General features: G+C 40.9%; 18 non-coding genes and 16 pseudogenes across 18 annotated transcripts; all 34 read left to right on the forward strand.

Moving 5' to 3' along the window:
* The first annotated feature begins 103 nt into the window (after positions 1–103).
* On the forward strand, positions 104–222 carry LOC130615044 (5S ribosomal RNA). Its single transcript, XR_008976135.1, has one exon. It is a non-coding gene; the product is annotated as a 5S ribosomal RNA (ribosomal RNA).
* Positions 223–672: 450 nt separating this feature from the next.
* LOC130618657 (5S ribosomal RNA) lies at positions 673–791 on the forward strand (annotated as a pseudogene).
* A 450-nt stretch (positions 792–1,241) lies between these two features.
* On the forward strand, positions 1,242–1,360 carry LOC130615045 (5S ribosomal RNA). The gene has a single exon (XR_008976136.1). It is a non-coding gene; the product is annotated as a 5S ribosomal RNA (ribosomal RNA).
* A 450-nt stretch (positions 1,361–1,810) lies between these two features.
* Positions 1,811–1,930, forward strand: LOC130618168 (5S ribosomal RNA). Its single transcript, XR_008979242.1, has one exon. It is a non-coding gene; the product is annotated as a 5S ribosomal RNA (ribosomal RNA).
* Positions 1,931–2,380: 450 nt separating this feature from the next.
* On the forward strand, positions 2,381–2,499 carry LOC130618447 (5S ribosomal RNA; annotated as a pseudogene).
* A 450-nt stretch (positions 2,500–2,949) lies between these two features.
* On the forward strand, positions 2,950–3,069 carry LOC130618169 (5S ribosomal RNA). Its single transcript, XR_008979243.1, has one exon. It is a non-coding gene; the product is annotated as a 5S ribosomal RNA (ribosomal RNA).
* Positions 3,070–3,519: 450 nt separating this feature from the next.
* Positions 3,520–3,638, forward strand: LOC130618448 (5S ribosomal RNA; annotated as a pseudogene).
* A 450-nt stretch (positions 3,639–4,088) lies between these two features.
* Positions 4,089–4,208, forward strand: LOC130618170 (5S ribosomal RNA). The gene has a single exon (XR_008979244.1). It is a non-coding gene; the product is annotated as a 5S ribosomal RNA (ribosomal RNA).
* Positions 4,209–4,658: 450 nt separating this feature from the next.
* On the forward strand, positions 4,659–4,777 carry LOC130618449 (5S ribosomal RNA; annotated as a pseudogene).
* Positions 4,778–5,227: 450 nt separating this feature from the next.
* On the forward strand, positions 5,228–5,346 carry LOC130615831 (5S ribosomal RNA). The gene has a single exon (XR_008976918.1). It is a non-coding gene; the product is annotated as a 5S ribosomal RNA (ribosomal RNA).
* Positions 5,347–5,796: 450 nt separating this feature from the next.
* LOC130618747 (5S ribosomal RNA) lies at positions 5,797–5,915 on the forward strand (annotated as a pseudogene).
* Positions 5,916–6,365: 450 nt separating this feature from the next.
* LOC130615046 (5S ribosomal RNA) lies at positions 6,366–6,484 on the forward strand. The gene has a single exon (XR_008976137.1). It is a non-coding gene; the product is annotated as a 5S ribosomal RNA (ribosomal RNA).
* A 450-nt stretch (positions 6,485–6,934) lies between these two features.
* Positions 6,935–7,053, forward strand: LOC130615047 (5S ribosomal RNA). The gene has a single exon (XR_008976138.1). It is a non-coding gene; the product is annotated as a 5S ribosomal RNA (ribosomal RNA).
* Positions 7,054–7,503: 450 nt separating this feature from the next.
* LOC130618595 (5S ribosomal RNA) lies at positions 7,504–7,622 on the forward strand (annotated as a pseudogene).
* A 450-nt stretch (positions 7,623–8,072) lies between these two features.
* On the forward strand, positions 8,073–8,191 carry LOC130616496 (5S ribosomal RNA). Its single transcript, XR_008977578.1, has one exon. It is a non-coding gene; the product is annotated as a 5S ribosomal RNA (ribosomal RNA).
* A 450-nt stretch (positions 8,192–8,641) lies between these two features.
* On the forward strand, positions 8,642–8,760 carry LOC130616669 (5S ribosomal RNA). The gene has a single exon (XR_008977750.1). It is a non-coding gene; the product is annotated as a 5S ribosomal RNA (ribosomal RNA).
* A 449-nt stretch (positions 8,761–9,209) lies between these two features.
* On the forward strand, positions 9,210–9,328 carry LOC130618671 (5S ribosomal RNA; annotated as a pseudogene).
* A 450-nt stretch (positions 9,329–9,778) lies between these two features.
* LOC130616931 (5S ribosomal RNA) lies at positions 9,779–9,897 on the forward strand. Its single transcript, XR_008978009.1, has one exon. It is a non-coding gene; the product is annotated as a 5S ribosomal RNA (ribosomal RNA).
* Positions 9,898–10,345: 448 nt separating this feature from the next.
* Positions 10,346–10,464, forward strand: LOC130615049 (5S ribosomal RNA). Its single transcript, XR_008976139.1, has one exon. It is a non-coding gene; the product is annotated as a 5S ribosomal RNA (ribosomal RNA).
* A 450-nt stretch (positions 10,465–10,914) lies between these two features.
* On the forward strand, positions 10,915–11,033 carry LOC130618579 (5S ribosomal RNA; annotated as a pseudogene).
* A 450-nt stretch (positions 11,034–11,483) lies between these two features.
* LOC130615050 (5S ribosomal RNA) lies at positions 11,484–11,602 on the forward strand. Its single transcript, XR_008976140.1, has one exon. It is a non-coding gene; the product is annotated as a 5S ribosomal RNA (ribosomal RNA).
* A 450-nt stretch (positions 11,603–12,052) lies between these two features.
* LOC130618596 (5S ribosomal RNA) lies at positions 12,053–12,171 on the forward strand (annotated as a pseudogene).
* Positions 12,172–12,620: 449 nt separating this feature from the next.
* LOC130617909 (5S ribosomal RNA) lies at positions 12,621–12,740 on the forward strand. The gene has a single exon (XR_008978985.1). It is a non-coding gene; the product is annotated as a 5S ribosomal RNA (ribosomal RNA).
* A 449-nt stretch (positions 12,741–13,189) lies between these two features.
* Positions 13,190–13,308, forward strand: LOC130618450 (5S ribosomal RNA; annotated as a pseudogene).
* A 450-nt stretch (positions 13,309–13,758) lies between these two features.
* Positions 13,759–13,877, forward strand: LOC130618597 (5S ribosomal RNA; annotated as a pseudogene).
* Positions 13,878–14,326: 449 nt separating this feature from the next.
* LOC130617910 (5S ribosomal RNA) lies at positions 14,327–14,446 on the forward strand. Its single transcript, XR_008978986.1, has one exon. It is a non-coding gene; the product is annotated as a 5S ribosomal RNA (ribosomal RNA).
* Positions 14,447–14,896: 450 nt separating this feature from the next.
* LOC130618451 (5S ribosomal RNA) lies at positions 14,897–15,015 on the forward strand (annotated as a pseudogene).
* A 450-nt stretch (positions 15,016–15,465) lies between these two features.
* LOC130618599 (5S ribosomal RNA) lies at positions 15,466–15,584 on the forward strand (annotated as a pseudogene).
* A 449-nt stretch (positions 15,585–16,033) lies between these two features.
* On the forward strand, positions 16,034–16,153 carry LOC130617911 (5S ribosomal RNA). The gene has a single exon (XR_008978987.1). It is a non-coding gene; the product is annotated as a 5S ribosomal RNA (ribosomal RNA).
* Positions 16,154–16,603: 450 nt separating this feature from the next.
* LOC130618452 (5S ribosomal RNA) lies at positions 16,604–16,722 on the forward strand (annotated as a pseudogene).
* A 450-nt stretch (positions 16,723–17,172) lies between these two features.
* On the forward strand, positions 17,173–17,291 carry LOC130618600 (5S ribosomal RNA; annotated as a pseudogene).
* Positions 17,292–17,741: 450 nt separating this feature from the next.
* LOC130617913 (5S ribosomal RNA) lies at positions 17,742–17,861 on the forward strand. Its single transcript, XR_008978988.1, has one exon. It is a non-coding gene; the product is annotated as a 5S ribosomal RNA (ribosomal RNA).
* A 450-nt stretch (positions 17,862–18,311) lies between these two features.
* LOC130618601 (5S ribosomal RNA) lies at positions 18,312–18,430 on the forward strand (annotated as a pseudogene).
* A 450-nt stretch (positions 18,431–18,880) lies between these two features.
* Positions 18,881–18,999, forward strand: LOC130615052 (5S ribosomal RNA). The gene has a single exon (XR_008976142.1). It is a non-coding gene; the product is annotated as a 5S ribosomal RNA (ribosomal RNA).
* Positions 19,000–19,185: the final 186 nt, after the last annotated feature.

The raw sequence follows: 19,185 nt of genomic DNA on the forward strand, positions 1-19,185 counted from the left end.
CACGACCTATTTCGGATGATCCAGTCAAGAAATATGACCTTTAAAGTTCAAACCATTTTCGATGTAATGTGCTAATAAATCGTAGATATCTGCCCGTTTGTTTGTCTACGACCATACCACGATGAACACACCTGTTCTCGTCCGATCACGGAAGTTAAGCATCGTCGGGCCGGGATAGTACTTGGATGGGGGACCGCCTGGGAACTCCCGGTGTCGTAGGCTATTGACTTTTTCACGTTACATTATTTATCATTACGACTGTGACGTATCTTTTTTACGCAATAGCCGCTAAGTAAATCAAGCAAGGGACGTTATTAGAAGTTTCTTTCCCTTCAAAGCGGCTGCGATATGGCTGCAATAAATGTGCCACGTCGCAAATCAATGGATTACGAGCGTCAGACAAAAAAAATGGCGATGTAGTTAATTTGCTAATTAACTTTGTCATATGAGAATTAAGTCTGCAAGTACCCTAGATTGCCTTCGTTGGAACTTTTTACCGGAAATCATAAAGCGCATTATTGTTGTCAAGAATCGATAGCGCTTAAAAAGTGCTGTCAAATGCACATAAACACGACCTATTTCGAATGATCCAGTCAAGAAATATGACCTTTAAAGTTTGAACCATTTTCGATGTAATGTGCTAATAAATCGTAGATATCTGCCCGTTTGTTTGTCTACTACCATACCACGATGAACACACCTGTTCTCGTCCGATCACGGAAGTTATGCATCGTCGGGTTGGGATAGTACTTGGATGGGGGACCACCTGGGATCTCCCGGTGTCGTAGGCTATTGACTATTTCACGTTACATTATTTATCATTACGACTGTGACGTATCTTTTTTACACAATAGCCGCTGAGTAAATCAAGTAAGGGACGTGATTAGAAGATGCTTCCCCTTCAAAACGGCTACAATCTTGCTGCAATAAATGCGCCACGTCGCAAATAAATGGATTACGAGCGTCAGACAAAGAAAATGGCGATGTAGTTACTTTGCTAATTAACTTTGTCATATGAAAATTAAGTCTGAAAGCACCCTAGATTTCCTTCGTTGGAACTTTTTACCGGAAATTTTAAAGCGCATGGTTGTCGTAATTAATGGATAGCGCTTGAAATGAGATTTCAAATGCACATAAACACGACCTATTTCGGATGATCCAGTCAAGAAATATGACCTTTAAAGTTAGAACCATTTTCGATGTAATGTGCTAATAAATCGTAGATATCTGGCTGTTTGTTTGTCTACGACCATACCACGATGAACACACCTGTTCTCGTCCGATCACGGAAGTTAAGCATCGTCGGGCCGGGATAGTACTTGGATGGGGGACCGCCTGGGAACTCCCGGTGTCGTAGGCTATTGACTTTTTCACGTTACATTATTTATCATTACGACTGTGACGTATCTTTTTTACGCAATAGCCGCTGAGTAAATCAAGCAAGGGACGTTATTAGAAGTTTCTTTCCCTTCAAAGCGGCTGCGATCTGGCTGCAATAAATGCGCCACGTCGCAAATCAATGGATTACGAGCGTCAGACAAAAAAAATGGCGATGTAGTTAATTTGCTAATTAACTTTGTCATATGAGAATTAAGTCTGCAAGTACCCTAGATTGCCTTCGTTGGAACTTTTTACCGGAAATCATAAAGCGTATTATTGTTGTCAAGAATCGATAGCGCTTAAAAAGTGCTGTCAAATGCACATAAACGCGACCTATTTCGAATGATCCAGTCAAGAAATATGACCTTTAAAGTTTGAACCATTTGCGATGTAATGTGCTAATAAATCGTAGATATCTGCCCGTTTGTTTGTCTACGACCATACCACGATGAACACACCTGTTCTCGTCCGATCCCGGAAGTTAAGCATCGTCGGGCCGGGATAGTACTTGGATGGAGGGACCGCCTGGGAACTCCCGGTGTCGTAGGCTATTGACTTTTTCACGTTACATTATTTATCATTACGACTGTGACGTATCTTTTTTACGCAATAGCCGCTGAGTAAATCAAGTAAGGGACGTTATTAGAAGTTTCTTTCCCTTCAAAGCGGCTACGATCTGGCTGCAATAAATGCACCACGTCGCAAATCAATGGATTACGAGCGTCAGACAAAAAAAATGGCGATGTAGTTAATTTGCTAATTAACTTTGTTATATGAAAATTAAGTCTGCAAGTACCCTAGATTGCCTTCGTTGGAACTTTTTACCGGAAATCATAAAGCGCATTATTGTTGTCAAGAATCGATAGCGCTTAAAAAGTGCTGTCAAATGCACATAAACACGACCTATTTCGAATGATCCAGTAAAGAAATATGAACTTTAAAGTTTGAACCATTTTCGATGTAATGTGCTAATAAATCGTAGATATCTGCCCGTTTGTTTGTCTACGACCATACCACGATGAACACACCTGTTCTCGTCCGATCACGGAAGTTATGCATCGTCGGGTCGGGATAGTACTTGGATGGGGGACCGCCTGGGATCTCCCGGTATCGTAGGCTATTGACTATTTCACGTTACATTATTTATCATTACGACTGTGACGTATCTTTTTTACGCAATAGCCGCTGAGTAAATCAAGCAAGGGACGTTATTAGAAGTTTCTTTCCCTTCAAAGCGGCTGCGATCTGGCTGCAATAAATGCGCCACGTCGCAAATCAATGGATTACGAGCGTCAGACAAAAAAAATGGCGATGTAGTTAATTTGCTAATTAACTTTGTCATATGAGAATTAAGTCTGCAAGTACCCTAGATTGCCTTCGTTGGAACTTTTTACCGGAAATCATAAAGCGTATTATTGTTGTCAAGAATCGATAGCGCTTAAAAAGTGCGCTCAAATGCACATAAACGCGACCTATTTCGAATGATCCAGTCAAGAAATATGACCTTTAAAGTTTGAACCATTTGCGATGTAATGTGCTAATAAATCGTAGATATCTGCCCGTTTGTTTGTCTACGACCATACCACGATGAACACACCTGTTCTCGTCCGATCCCGGAAGTTAAGCATCGTCGGGCCGGGATAGTACTTGGATGGAGGGACCGCCTGGGAACTCCCGGTGTCGTAGGCTATTGACTTTTTCACGTTACATTATTTATCATTACGACTGTGACGTATCTTTTTTACGCAATAGCCGCTGAGTAAATCAAGTAAGGGACGTTATTAGAAGTTTCTTTCCCTTCAAAGCGGCTACGATCTGGCTGCAATAAATGCACCACGTCGCAAATCAATGGATTACGAGCGTCAGACAAAAAAAATGGCGATGTAGTTAATTTGCTAATTAACTTTGTTATATGAAAATTAAGTCTGCAAGTACCCTAGATTGCCTTCGTTGGAACTTTTTACCGGAAATCATAAAGCGCATTATTGTTGTCAAGAATCGATAGCGCTTAAAAAGTGCTGTCAAATACACATAAACACGACCTATTTCGAATGATCCAGTAAAGAAATATGAACTTTAAAGTTTGAACCATTTTCGATGTAATGTGCTAATAAATCGTAGATATCTGCCCGTTTGTTTGTCTACGACCATACCACGATGAACACACCTGTTCTCGTCCGATCACGGAAGTTATGCATCGTCGGGTCGGGATAGTACTTGGATGGGGGACCGCCTGGGATCTCCCGGTATCGTAGGCTATTGACTATTTCACGTTACATTATTTATCATTACGACTGTGACGTATCTTTTTTACGCAATAGCCGCTGAGTAAATCAAGCAAGGGACGTTATTAGAAGTTTCTTTCCCTTCAAAGCGGCTGCGATCTGGCTGCAATAAATGCGCCACGTCGCAAATCAATGGATTACGAGCGTCAGACAAAAAAAATGGCGATGTAGTTAATTTGCTAATTAACTTTGTCATATGAGAATTAAGTCTGCAAGTACCCTAGATTGCCTTCGTTGGAACTTTTTACCGGAAATCATAAAGCGTATTATTGTTGTCAAGAATCGATAGCGCTTAAAAAGTGCGCTCAAATGCACATAAACGCGACCTATTTCGAATGATCCAGTCAAGAAATATGACCTTTAAAGTTTGAACCATTTGCGATGTAATGTGCTAATAAATCGTAGATATCTGCCCGTTTGTTTGTCTACGACCATACCACGATGAACACACCTGTTCTCGTCCGATCCCGGAAGTTAAGCATCGTCGGGCCGGGATAGTACTTGGATGGAGGGACCGCCTGGGAACTCCCGGTGTCGTAGGCTATTGACTTTTTCACGTTACATTATTTATCATTACGACTGTGACGTATCTTTTTTACGCAATAGCCGCTGAGTAAATCAAGTAAGGGACGTTATTAGAAGTTTCTTTCCCTTCAAAGCGGCTACGATCTGGCTGCAATAAATGCACCACGTCGCAAATCAATGGATTACGAGCGTCAGACAAAAAAAATGGCGATGTAGTTAATTTGCTAATTAACTTTGTTATATGAAAATTAAGTCTGCAAGTACCCTAGATTGCCTTCGTTGGAACTTTTTACCGGAAATCATAAAGCGCATTATTGTTGTCAAGAATCGATAGCGCTTAAAAAGTGCTGTCAAATACACATAAACACGACCTATTTCGAATGATCCAGTAAAGAAATATGAACTTTAAAGTTTGAACCATTTTCGATGTAATGTGCTAATAAATCGTAGATATCTGCCCGTTTGTTTGTCTACGACCATACCACGATGAACACACCTGTTCTCGTCCGATCACGGAAGTTATGCATCGTCGGGTCGGGATAGTACTTGGATGGGGGACCGCCTGGGATCTCCCGGTATCGTAGGCTATTGACTATTTCACGTTACATTATTTATCATTACGACTGTGACGTATCTTTTTTACGCAATAGCCGCTGAGTAAATCAAGTAAGGGACGTGATTAGAAGATGCTTCCCCTTCAAAACGGCTACAATCTTGCTGCAATAAATGCGCCACGTCGCAAATAAATGGATTACGAGCGTCAGACAAAGAAAATGGCGATGTAGTTACTTTGCTAATTAACTTTGTCATATGAAAATTAAGTCTGAAAGCACCCTAGGTTTCCTTCGTTGGAACTTTTTACCGGAAATTTTAAAGCGCATGGTTGTCGTAATTAATGGATAGCGCTTGAAATGAGATTTCAAATGCACATAAACACGACCTATTTCGGATGATCCAATCAAGAAATATGACCTTTAAAGTTTAAACCATTTTCGATGTAATGTGCTAATAAATCGTAGATATCTGCCCGTTTGTTTGTCTACGACCATACCACGATGAACATACCTGTTCTCGTCCGATCACGGAAGTTAAGCATCGTCGGGCCGGGATAGTACTTGGATGGGGGACCGCCTGGGAACTCCCGGTGTCGTAGGCTATTGACTTTTTCACGTTACATTATTTATCATTACGACTGTGACGTATCTTTTTTACGCAATAGCTGCTGAGTAAATCAAGCAAGGGACGTTATTAGAAGTTTCTTTCCCTTCAAAGCGGCTGCGATCTGGCTGCAATAAATGCGCCACGTCGCAAATCAATGGATTACGAGCGTCAGACAAAAAAAATGGCAATGTAGTTAATTTGCTAATTAACTTTGTCATATGAGAATTAAGTCTGCAAGTACCCTAGATTGCCTTCATTGGAACTTTTTACCGGAAATCATAAAGCGCATTATTGTTGTCAAGAATCGATAGCGCTTAAAAAGTGCTGTCAAATGCACATAAACGCGACCTATTTCGAATGATCCAGTCAAGAAATATGACCTTTAAAGTTTGAACCATTTTCGATGTAATGTGCTAATAAATCGTAGATATCTGCCCGTTTGTTTGTCTACTACCATACCACGATGAACACACCTGTTGTCGTCCGATCACGGAAGTTATGCATCGTCGGGTCGGGATAGTACTTGGATGGGGGACCGCCTGGGATCTCCCGGTGTCGTAGGCTATTGACTATTTCACGTTACATTATTTATCATTACGACTGTGACGTATCTTTTTTACGCAATAGCCGCTGAGTAAATCAAGTAAGGGACGTGATTAGAAGATGCTTTCCCTTCAAAACGGCTACAATCTTGCTGCAATAAATGCGCCACGTCGCAAATAAATGGATTACGAGCGTCAGACAAAGAAAATGGCGATGTAGTTACTTTGCTAATTAACTTTGTCATATGAAAATTAAGTCTGAAAGCACCCTAGATTTCCTTCGTTGGAACTTTTTATCGGAAATTTTAAAGCGCATGGTTGTCGTAATTAATGGATAGCGCTTGAAATGAGATTTCAAATGCACATAAACACGACCTATTTCGGATGATCCAGTCAAGAAATATGACCTTTAAAGTTTAAACCATTTTCGATGTAATGTGCTAATAAATCGTAGATATCTGCCCGTTTGTTTGTCTACGACCATACCACGATGAACACACCTGTTCTCGTCCGATCACGGAAGTTAAGCATCGTCGGGCCGGGATAGTACTTGGATGGGGGACCGCCTGGGAACTCCCGGTGTCGTAGGCTATTGACTTTTTCACGTTACATTATTTATCATTACGACTGTGACGTATCTTTTTTACGCAATAGCCGCTGAGTAAATCAAGCAAGGGACGTTATTAGAAGTTTCTTTCCCTTCAAAGCGGCTGCGATCTGGCTGCAATAAATGCGCCACGTCGCAAATCAATGGATTACGAGCGTCAGACAAAAAAAATGGCAATGTAGTTAAATTGCTAATTAACTTTGTCATATGAGAATTAAGTCTGCAAGTACCCTAGATTACCTTCGTTGGAACTTTTTACCGGAAATTTTAAAGCGCATGGTTGTCGTAATTAATGGATAGCGCTTGAAATGAGATTTCAAATGCACATAAACGCGACCTATTTCGGATGATCCAGTCAGGAAATATGACCTTTAAATTTTAAACCATTTTCGATGTAATGTGCTAATAAATCGTAGATATCTGCCCGTTTGTTTGTCTACGACCATACCACGATGAACACACCTGTTCTCGTCCGATCACGGAAGTTAAGCATCGTCGGGCCGGGATAGTACTTGGATGGGGGACCGCCTGGGAACTCCCGGTGTCGTAGGCTATTGACTTTTTCACGTTACATTATTTATCATTACGACTGTGACGTATCTTTTTTACGCAATAGCCGCTGAGTAAATCAAGCAAGGGACGTTATTAGAAGTTTCTTTCCCTTCAAAGCGGCTGCGATCTGGCTGCAATAAATGCGCCACGTCGCAAATCAATGGATTACGAGCGTCAGACAAAAAAAATGGCAATGTAGTTAATTTGCTAATTAACTTTGTCATATGAGAATTAAGTCTGCAAGTACCCTAGATTGCCTTCATTGGAACTTTTTACCGGAAATCATAAAGCGCATTATTGTTGTCAAGAATCGATAGCGCTTAAAAAGTGCTGTCAAATGCACATAAACGCGACCTATTTCGAATGATCCAGTCAAGAAATATGACCTTTAAAGTTTGAACCATTTTTGATGTAATGTGCTAATAAATCGTAGATATCTGCCCGTTTGTTTGTCTACTACCATACCACGATGAACACACCTGTTCTCGTCCGATCACGGAAGTTATGCATCGTCGGGTCGGGATAGTACTTGGATGGGGGACCGCCTGGGATCTCCCGGTGTCGTAGGCTATTGACTATTTCACGTTACATTATTTATCATTACGACTGTGACGTATCTTTTTTACGCAATAGCCGCTGAGTAAATCAAGTAAGGGACGTGATTAGAAGATGCTTTCCCTTCAAAACGGCTACAATCTTGCTGCAATAAATGCGCCACGTCGCAAATAAATGGATTACGAGCGTCAGACAAAGAAAATGGCGATGTAGTTACTTTGCTAATTAACTTTGTCATATGAAAATTAAGTCTGAAAGCACCCTAGATTTCCTTCGTTGGAACTTTTTACCGGAAATTTTAAAGCGCATGGTTGTCGTAATTAATGGATAGCGCTTGAAATGAGATTTCAAATCCACATAAACACGACCTATTTCGGATGATCCAGTCAAAAAATATGACCTTTAAAGTTTAAACCATTTTCGATGTAATGTGCTAATAAATCGTAGATATCTGCCCGTTTGTTGGTCTACGACCATACCACGATGAACACACCTGTTCTCGTCCGATCACGGAAGTTAAGCATCGTCGGGCCGGGATAGTACTTGGATGGGGGACCGCCTGGGAACTCCCGGTGTGGTAGGCTATTGACTTTTTCACGTTACATTATTTATCATTACGACTGTGACGTATCTTTTTTACGCAATAGCCGCTGAGTAAATCAAGCAACGGACGTTATTAGAAGTTTTTTTCCCATCAAAGCGGCTGCGATCTGGCTGCAATAAATGCGCCACGTCGCAAATCAATGGATTACGAGCGTCAGACAAAAAAAATGGCAATGTAGTTAATTTGCTAATTAACTTTGTCATATGAGAATTAAGTCTGCAAGTACCCTAGATTGCCTTCGTTGGAACTTTTTACCGGAAATCATAAAGCGCATTATTGTTGTCAAGAATCGATAGCGCTTAAAAAGTGCTGTCAAATGCACATAAACGCGACCTATTTCGAATGATCCAGTCAAGAAATATGACCTTTAAAGTTTGAACCATTTTCGATGTAATGTGCTAATAAATCGTAGATATCTGCCCGTTTGTTTGTCTACTACCATACCACGATGAACACACCTGTTCTCGTCCGATCACGGAAGTTAAGCATCGTCGGGCCGGGATAGTACTTGGATGGGGGACCGCCTGGGAACTCCCGGTGTCGTAGGCTATTGACTTTTTCACGTTACATTATTTATCATTACGACTGTGACGTATCTTTTTACGCAATAGCCGCTGAGTAAATCAAGCAAGGGACGTTATTAGAAGTTTCTTTCCCTTCAAAGCGGCTGCGATCTGGCTGCAATAAATGCGCCACGTCGCAAATCAATGGATTACGAGCGTCAGACAAAAAAAATGGCAATGTAGTTAATTTGCTAATTAACTTTGTCATATGAGAATTAAGTCTGCAAGTACCCTAGATTGCCTTCGTTGGAACTTTTTACCGGAAATCATAAAGCGCATTATTGTTGTCAAGAATCGATAGCGCTTAAAAAGTGCTGTCAAATGCACATAAACGCGACCTATTTCGAATGATCCAGTCAAGAAATATGACCTTTAAAGTTTGAACCATTTTCGATGTAATGTGCTAATAAATCGTAGATATCTGCCCGTTTGTTTGTCTACTACCATACCACGATGAACACACCTGTTTTCGTCCGATCACGGAAGTTATGCATCGTCGGGTCGGGATAGTACTTGGATGGGGGACCGCCTGGGATCTCCCGGTGTCGTAGGCTATTGACTATTTCACGTTACATTATTTATCATTACAACTGTGACGTATCTTTTTTACGCAATAGCCGCTGAGTAAATCAAGTAAAGGACGTGATTAGAAGATGCTTTTCCTTCAAAACGGCTACAATCTTGCTGCAATAAATGCGCCACGTCGCAAATAAATGGATTACGAGCGTCAGACAAAGAAAATGGCGATGTAGTTACTTTGCTAATTAACTTTGTCATATGAAAATTAAGTCTGAAAGCACCCTAGATTTCCTTCGTTGGAACTTTTTACCGGAAATCTTAAAGCGCATGGTTGTCGTAAAGAATCGATAGCGCTTGAAATGAGCTTTCAAATGCACATAAACACGACCTATTTCGGATGATCCAGTCAAGAAATATGACCTTTAAAGTTTAAACCATTTTCGATGTAATGTGCTAATAAATCGTAGATATCTGCCCGTTTGTTTGTCTACGACCATACCACGATGAACACACCTGTTCTCGTCCGATCACGAAAGTTAAGCATCGTCGGGCCGGGATAGTATTTGGATGGGGGACCGCCTGGGAACTCCCGGTGTCGTAGGCTATTGACTTTTTCACGTTACATTATTTATCATTACGACTGTGACGTATCTTTTTTACGCAATAGCCGCTGAGTAAATCAAGAAAGAGACATGATTAGAAGTTGCTTTCCCTTCAAAACGGCTACCATCGTGCTGCAATAAATGCGCCACGTCGCAAATGAATGGATTACGAGCGTCAGACAAAGAAAATAGCGATGTACTTACTTTGCTAAATAACTTTGTCATATGAAAATTAAGTCTGAAAGTACCCTAGATTGCCTTCGTTGGAACTTTTTACCGGACATTTTAAAGCGCATGGTTGTCGTAATTAATGGATAGCGCTTGAAATGAGATTTCAAATGCACATAAACACGACCTATTTCGGATGATCCAGTCAAGAAATATGACCTTTAAAGTTTAAACCATTTTCGATGTAATGTGTGTAAATCGTAGATATCTGCCCGTTTGTTTGTCTACGACCATACCACGATGAACACACCTGTTCTCGTCCGATCACGGAAGTTAAGCATCGTCGGGCCGGGATAGTACTTGGATGGGGGACCGCCTGGGAACTCCCGGTGTCGTAGGCTATTGACTTTTTCACGTTACATTATTTATCATTACGACTGTGACGTATCTTTTTTACGCAATAGCCGCTAAGTAAATCAAGCAAGGGACGTTATTAGAAGTTTCTTTCCCTTCAAAGCGGCTGCGATATGGCTGCAATAAATGTGCCACGTCGCAAATCAATGGATTACGAGCGTCAGACAAAAAAAATGGCGATGTAGTTAATTTGCTAATTAACTTTATCATATGAGAATTAAGTCTGCAAGTACCCTAGATTGCCTTCGTTGGAACTTTTTACCGGAAATCATAAAGCGCATTATTGTTGTCAAGAATCGATAGCGCTTAAAAAGTGCTGTCAAATGCACATAAACACGACCTATTTCGAATGATCCAGTCAAGAAATATGACCTTTAAAGTTTGAACCATTTTCGATGTAATGTGCTAATAAATCGTAGATATCTGCCCGTTTGTTTGTCTACTACCATACCACGATGAACACACCTGTTCTCGTCCGATCACGGAAGTTATGCATCGTCGGGTCGGGATAGTACTTGGATGGGGGACCACCTGGGATCTCCCGGTGTCGTAGGCTATTGACTATTTCACGTTACATTATTTATCATTACGACTGTGACGTATCTTTTTTACGCAATAGCCGCTGAGTAAATCAAGTAAGGGACGTGATTAGAAGATGCTTCCCCTTCAAAACGGCTACAATCTTGCTGCAATAAATGCGCCACGTCGCAAATAAATGGATTACGAGCGTCAGACAAAGAAAATGGCGATGTAGTTACTTTGCTAATTAACTTTGTCATATGAAAATTAAGTCTGAAAGCACCCTAGATTTCCTTCGTTGGAACTTTTTACCGGAAATTTTAAAGCGCATGGTTGTCGTAATTAATGGATAGCGCTTGAAATGAGATTTCAAATGCACATAAACACGACCTATTTCGGATGATCCAGTCAAGAAATATGACCTTTAAAGTTAGAACCATTTTCGATGTAATGTGCTAATAAATCGTAGATATCTGGCTGTTTGTTTGTCTACGACCATACCACGATGAACACACCTGTTCTCGTCCGATCACGGAAGTTAAGCATCGTCGGGCCGGGATAGTACTTGGATGGGGGACCGCCTGGGAACTCCCGGTGTCGTAGGCTATTGACTTTTTCACGTTACATTATTTATCATTACGACTGTGACGTATCTTTTTTACGCAATAGCCGCTGAGTAAATCAAGCAAGGGACGTTATTAGAAGTTTCTTTCCCTTCAAAGCGGCTGCGATCTGGCTGCAATAAATGCGCCACGTCGCAAATCAATGGATTACGAGCGTCAGACAAAAAAAATGGCGATGTAGTTAATTTGCTAATTAACTTTGTCATATGAGAATTAAGTCTGCAAGTACCCTAGATTGCCTTCGTTGGAACTTTTTACCGGAAATCATAAAGCGTATTATTGTTGTCAAGAATCGATAGCGCTTAAAAAGTGCTGTCAAATGCACATAAACGCGACCTATTTCGAATGATCCAGTCAAGAAATATGACCTTTAAAGTTTGAACCATTTTCGATGTAATGTGCTAATAAATCGTAGATATCTGTCCGTTTGTTTGTCTACTACCATACCACGATGAACACACCTGTTCTCGTCCGATCACGGAAGTTATGCATCGTCGGGTCGGGATAGTACTTGGATGGGGGACCGCCTGGGATCTCCCGGTGTCGTAGGCTATTGACTATTTCACGTTACATTATTTATCATTACGACTGTGACGTATCTTTTTTACGCAATAGCCGCTGAGTAAATCAAGTAAGGGACGTGATTAGAAGATGCTTTTCCTTCAAAACGGCTACAATCTTGCTGCAATAAATGCGCCACGTCGCAAATAAATGGATTACGAGCGTCAGACAAAGAAAATGGCGATGTAGTTACTTTGCTAATTAACTTTGTCATATGAAAATTAAGTCTGAAAGTACCCTAGATTGCCTTCGTTGGAACTTTTTACCGGAAATCTTAAAGCGATGGTTGTCGTAATTAATGGATAGCGCTTGAAATGAGCTTTCAAATGCACATAAACACGACCTATTTCGGATAATCCAGTCAAGAAATATGACCTTTAAAGTTTAAACCATTTTCGATGTAATGTGCTAATAAATCGTAGATATCTGCCCGTTTGTTTGTCTACGACCATACCACGATGAACACACCTGTTCTCGTCCGATCCCGGAAGTTAAGCATCGTCGGGCCGGGATAGTACTTGGATGGGGGGACCGCCTGGGAACTCCCGGTGTCGTAGGCTATTGACTTTTTCACGTTACATTATTTATCATTACGACTGTGACGTATCTTTTTTACGCAATAGCCGCTGAGTAAATCAAGTAAGGGACGTTATTAGAAGTTTCTTTCCCTTCAAAGCGGCTATGATCTGGCTGCAATAAATGCACCACGTCGCAAATCAATGGATTACGAGCGTCAGACAAAAAAATGGCGATGTAGTTAATTTGCTAATTAACTTTGTCATATGAAAATTAAGTCTGCAAGTACCCTAGATTGCCTTCGTTGGAACTTTTTACCGGAAATCATAAAGCGCATTATTGTTGTCAAGAATCGATAGCGCTTAAAAAGTGCTGTCAAATGCACATAAACACGACCTATTTCGAATGATCCAGTAAAGAAATATGACCTTTAAAGTTTGAACCATTTTCGATGTAATGTGCTAATAAATCGTAGATATCTGCCCGTTTGTTTGTCTACGACCATACCACGATGAACACACCTGTTCTCGTCCGATCACGGAAGTTATGCATCGTCGGGTCGGGATAGTACTTGGATGGGGGACCGCCTGGGATCTCCCGGTATCGTAGGCTATTGACTATTTCACGTTACATTATTTATCATTACGACTGTGACGTATCTTTTTTACGCAATAGCCGCTGAGTAAATCAAGTAAGGGACGTGATTAGAAGATGCTTCCCCTTCAAAACGGCTACAATCTTGCTGCAATAAATGCGCCACGTCGCAAATCAATGGATTACGAGCGTCAGACAAAAAAAATGGCGATGTAGTTAATTTGCTAATTAACTTTGTCATATGAGAATTAAGTCTGCAAGTACCCTAGATTGCCTTCGTTGGAACTTTTTACCGGAAATCATAAAGCGTATTATTGTTGTCAAGAATCGATAGCGCTTAAAAAGTGCTGTCAAATGCACATAAACGCGACCTATTTCGAATGATCCAGTCAAGAAATATGACCTTTAAAGTTTGAACCATTTTCGATGTAATGTGCTAATAAATCGTAGATATCTGCCCGTTTGTTTGTCTACTACCATACCACGATGAACACACCTGTTCTCGTCCGATCACGGAAGTTATGCATCGTCGGGTCGGGATAGTACTTGGATGGGGGACCGCCTGGGATCTCCCGGTGTCGTAGGCTATTGACTATTTCACGTTACATTATTTATCATTACGACTGTGACGTATCTTTTTTACGCAATAGCCGCTGAGTAAATCAAGTAAGGGACGTGATTAGAAGATGCTTTCCCTTCAAAACGGCTACAATCTTGCTGCAATAAATGCGCCACGTCGCAAATAAATGGATTACGAGCGTCAGACAAAGAAAATGGCGATGTAGTTACTTTGCTAATTAACTTTGTCATATGAAAATTAAGTCTGAAAGTACCCTAGATTGCCTTCGTTGGAACTTTTTACCGGAAATCTTAAAGCGATGGTTGTCGTAATTAATGGATAGCGCTTGAAATGAGCTTTCAAATGCACATAAACGCGACCTATTTCGGATAATCCAGTCAAGAAATATGACCTTTAAAGTTTAAACCATTTTCGATGTAATGTGCTAATAAATCGTAGATATCTGCCCGTTTGTTTGTCTACGACCATACCACGATGAACACACCTGTTCTCGTCCGATCCCGGAAGTTAAGCATCGTCGGGCCGGGATAGTACTTGGATGGGGGGACCGCCTGGGAACTCCCGGTGTCGTAGGCTATTGACTTTTTCACGTTACATTATTTATCATTACGACTGTGACGTATCTTTTTTACGCAATAGCCGCTGAGTAAATCAAGTAAGGGACGTTATTAGAAGTTTCTTTCCCTTCAAAGCGGCTACGATCTGGCTGCAATAAATGCACCACGTCGCAAATCAATGGATTACGAGCGTCAGACAAAAAAAATGGCGATGTAGTTAATTTGCTAATTAACTTTGTCATATGAAAATTAAGTCTGCAAGTACCCTAGATTGCCTTCGTTGGAACTTTTTACCGGAAATCATAAAGCGCATTATTGTTGTCAAGAATCGATAGCGCTTAAAAAGTGCTGTCAAATGCACATAAACACGACCTATTTCGAATGATCCAGTAAAGAAATATGACCTTTAAAGTTTGAACCATTTTCGATGTAATGTGCTAATAAATCGTAGATATCTGCCCGTTTGTTTGTCTACGACCATACCACGATGAACACACCTGTTCTCGTCCGATCACGGAAGTTATGCATCGTCGGGTCGGGATAGTACTTGGATGGGGGACCGCCTGGGATCTCCCGGTATCGTAGGCTATTGACTATTTCACGTTACATTATTTATCATTACGACTGTGACGTATCTTTTTTACGCAATAGCCGCTGAGTAAATCAAGTAAGGGACGTGATTAGAAGATGCTTCCCCTTCAAAACGGCTACAATCTTGCTGCAATAAATGCGCCACGTCGCAAATCAATGGATTACGAGCGTCAGACAAAAAAAATGGCGATGTAGTTAATTTGCTAATTAACTTTGTCATATGAGAATTAAGTCTGCAAGTACCCTAGATTGCCTTCGTTGGAACTTTTTACCGGAAATCATAAAGCGTATTATTGTTGTCAAGAATCGATAGCGCTTAAAAAGTGCTGTCAAATGCACATAAACGCGACCTATTTCGAATGATCCAGTCAAGAAATATGACCTTTAAAGTTTGAACCATTTTCGATGTAATGTGCTAATAAATCGTAGATATCTGCCCGTTTGTTTGTCTACTACCATACCACGATGAACACACCTGTTCTCGTCCGATCACGGAAGTTATGCATCGTCGGGTCGGGATAGTACTTGGATGGGGGACCGCCTGGGATCTCCCGGTGTCGTAGGCTATTGACTATTTCACGTTACATTATTTATCATTACGACTGTGACGTATCTTTTTTACGCAATAGCCGCTGAGTAAATCAAGTAAGGGACGTGATTAGAAGATGCTTTCCCTTCAAAACGGCTACAATCTTGCTGCAATAAATGCGCCACGTCGCAAATAAATGGATTACGAGCGTCAGACAAAGAAAATGGCGATGTAGTTACTTTGCTAATTAACTTTGTCATATGAAAATTAAGTCTGAAAGTACCCTAGATTGCCTTCGTTGGAACTTTTTACCGGAAATCTTAAAGCGATGGTTGTCGTAATTAATGGATAGCGCTTGAAATGAGCTTTCAAATGCACATAAACGCGACCTATTTCGGATAATCCAGTCAAGAAATATGACCTTTAAAGTTTAAACCATTTTCGATGTAATGTGCTAATAAATCGTAGATATCTGCCCGTTTGTTTGTCTACGACCATACCACGATGAACACACCTGTTCTCGTCCGATCCCGGAAGTTAAGCATCGTCGGGCCGGGATAGTACTTGGATGGGGGGACCGCCTGGGAACTCCCGGTGTCGTAGGCTATTGACTTTTTCACGTTACATTATTTATCATTACGACTGTGACGTATCTTTTTTACGCAATAGCCGCTGAGTAAATCAAGTAAGGGACGTTATTAGAAGTTTCTTTCCCTTCAAAGCGGCTACGATCTGGCTGCAATAAATGCACCACGTCGCAAATCAATGGATTACGAGCGTCAGACAAAAAAAATGGCGATGTAGTTAATTTGCTAATTAACTTTGTCATATGAAAATTAAGTCTGCAAGTACCCTAGATTGCCTTCGTTGGAACTTTTTACCGGAAATCATAAAGCGCATTATTGTTGTCAAGAATCGATAGCGCTTAAAAAGTGCTGTCAAATGCACATAAACACGACCTATTTCGAATGATCCAGTAAAGAAATATGACCTTTAAAGTTTGAACCATTTTCGATGTAATGTGCTAATAAATCGTAGATATCTGCCCGTTTGTTTGTCTACGACCATACCACGATGAACACACCTGTTCTCGTCCGATCACGGAAGTTATGCATCGTCGGGTCGGGATAGTACTTGGATGGGGGACCGCCTGGGATCTCCCGGTATCGTAGGCTATTGACTATTTCACGTTACATTATTTATCATTACGACTGTGACGTATCTTTTTTACGCAATAGCCGCTGAGTAAATCAAGTAAGGGACGTGATTAGAAGATGCTTCCCCTTCAAAACGGCTACAATCTTGCTGCAATAAATGCGCCACGTCGCAAATCAATGGATTACGAGCGTCAGACAAAAAAAATGGCGATGTAGTTAATTTGCTAATTAACTTTGTCATATGAGAATTAAGTCTGCAAGTACCCTAGATTGCCTTCGTTGGAACTTTTTACCGGAAATCATAAAGCGTATTATTGTTGTCAAGAATCGATAGCGCTTAAAAAGTGCTGTCAAATGCACATAAACGCGACCTATTTCGAATGATCCAGTCAAGAAATATGACCTTTAAAGTTTGAACCATTTTCGATGTAATGTGCTAATAAATCGTAGATATCTGCCCGTTTGTTTGTCTACTACCATACCACGATGAACACACCTGTTCTCGTCCGATCACGGAAGTTATGCATCGTCGGGTCGGGATAGTACTTGGATGGGGGACCGCCTGGGATCTCCCGGTGTCGTAGGCTATTGACTATTTCACGTTACATTATTTATCATTACGACTGTGACGTATCTTTTTTACGCAATAGCCGCTGAGTAAATCAAGTAAGGGACGTGATTAGAAGATGCTTTCCCTTCAAAACGGCTACAATCTTGCTGCAATAAATGCGCCACGTCGCAAATAAATGGATTACGAGCGTCAGACAAAGAAAATGGCGATGTAGTTACTTTGCTAATTAACTTTGTCATATGAAAATTAAGTCTGAAAGTACCCTAGATTGCCTTCGTTGGAACTTTTTACCGGAAATCTTAAAGCGCATGGTTGTCGTAATTAATGGATAGCGCTTGAAATGAGCTTTCAAATGCACATAAACACGACCTATTTCGGATAATCCAGTCAAGAAATATGACCTTTAAAGTTTAAACCATTTTCGATGTAATGTGCTAATAAATCGTAGATATCTGCCCGGTTGTTTGTCTACGACCATACCACGATGAACACACCTGTTCTCGTCCGATCCCGGAAGTTAAGCATCGTCGGGCCGGGATAGTACTTGGATGGGGGGACCGCCTGGGAACTCCCGGTGTCGTAGGCTATTGACTTTTTCACGTTACATTATTTATCATTACGACTGTGACGTATCTTTTTTACGCAATAGCCGCTGAGTAAATCAAATAAGGGACGTTATTAGAAGTTTCTTTCCCTTCAAAGCGGCTACGATCTGGCTGCAATAAATGCACCACGTCGCAAATCAATGGATTACGAGCGTCAGACAAAAAAAATGGCGATGTAGTTAATTTGCTAATTAACTTTGTCATATGAAAATTAAGTCTGCAAGTACCCTAGATTGCCTTCGTTGGAACTTTTTACCGGAAATCATAAAGCGCATTATTGTTGTCAAGAATCGATAGCGCTTAAAAAGTGCTGTCAAATGCACATAAACACGACCTATTTCGAATGATCCAGTCAAGAAATATGACCTTTAAAGTTTGAACCATTTTCGATGTAATGTGCTAATAAATCGTAGATATCTGCCAGTTTGTTTGTCTACTACCATACCACGATGAACACACCTGTTCTCGTCCGATCACGGAAGTTATGCATCGTCGGGTCGGGATAGTACTTGGATGGGGGACCGCCTGGGATCTCCCGGTGTCGTAGGCTATTGACTATTTCACGTTACATTATTTATCATTACGACTGTGACGTATCTTTTTTACGCAATAGCCGCTGAGTAAATCAAGTAAGGGACGTGATTAGAAGATGCTTTCCCTTCAAAACGGCTACAATCTTGCTGCAATAAATGCGCCACGTCGCAAATAAATGGATTACGAGCGTCAGACAAAGAAAATGGCGATGTAGTTACTTTGATAATTAACTTTGTCATATGAAAATTAAGTCTGAAAGCACCCTAGATTTCCTTCGTTGGAACTTTTTATCGGAAATTTTAAAGCGCATGGTTGTCGTAATTAATGGATAGCGCTTGAAATGAGATTTCAAATGCACATAAACACGACCTATTTCGGATGATCCAGTCAAGAAATATGACCTTTAAAGTTTAAACCATTTTCGATGTAATGTGCTAATAAATCGTAGATATCTGCCCGTTTGTTTGTCTACGACCATACCACGATGAACACACCTGTTCTCGTCCGATCACGGAAGTTAAGCATCGTCGGGCCGGGATAGTACTTGGATGGGGGACCGCCTGGGAACTCCCGGTGTCGTAGGCTATTGACTTTTTCACGTTACATTATTTATCATTACGACTGTGACGTATCTTTTTTACGCAATAGCCGCTGAGTAAATCAAGCAAGGGACGTTATTAGAAGTTTCTTTCCCTTCAAAGCGGCTGCGATCTGGCTGCAATAAATGCGCCACGTCGCAAATCAATGGATTACGAGCGTCAGACAAAAAAA

Source organism: Hydractinia symbiolongicarpus, chromosome 11, assembly GCF_029227915.1.
Source record: "Hydractinia symbiolongicarpus strain clone_291-10 chromosome 11, HSymV2.1, whole genome shotgun sequence".
Lineage (NCBI taxonomy): Eukaryota > Metazoa > Cnidaria > Hydrozoa > Anthoathecata > Hydractiniidae > Hydractinia > Hydractinia symbiolongicarpus.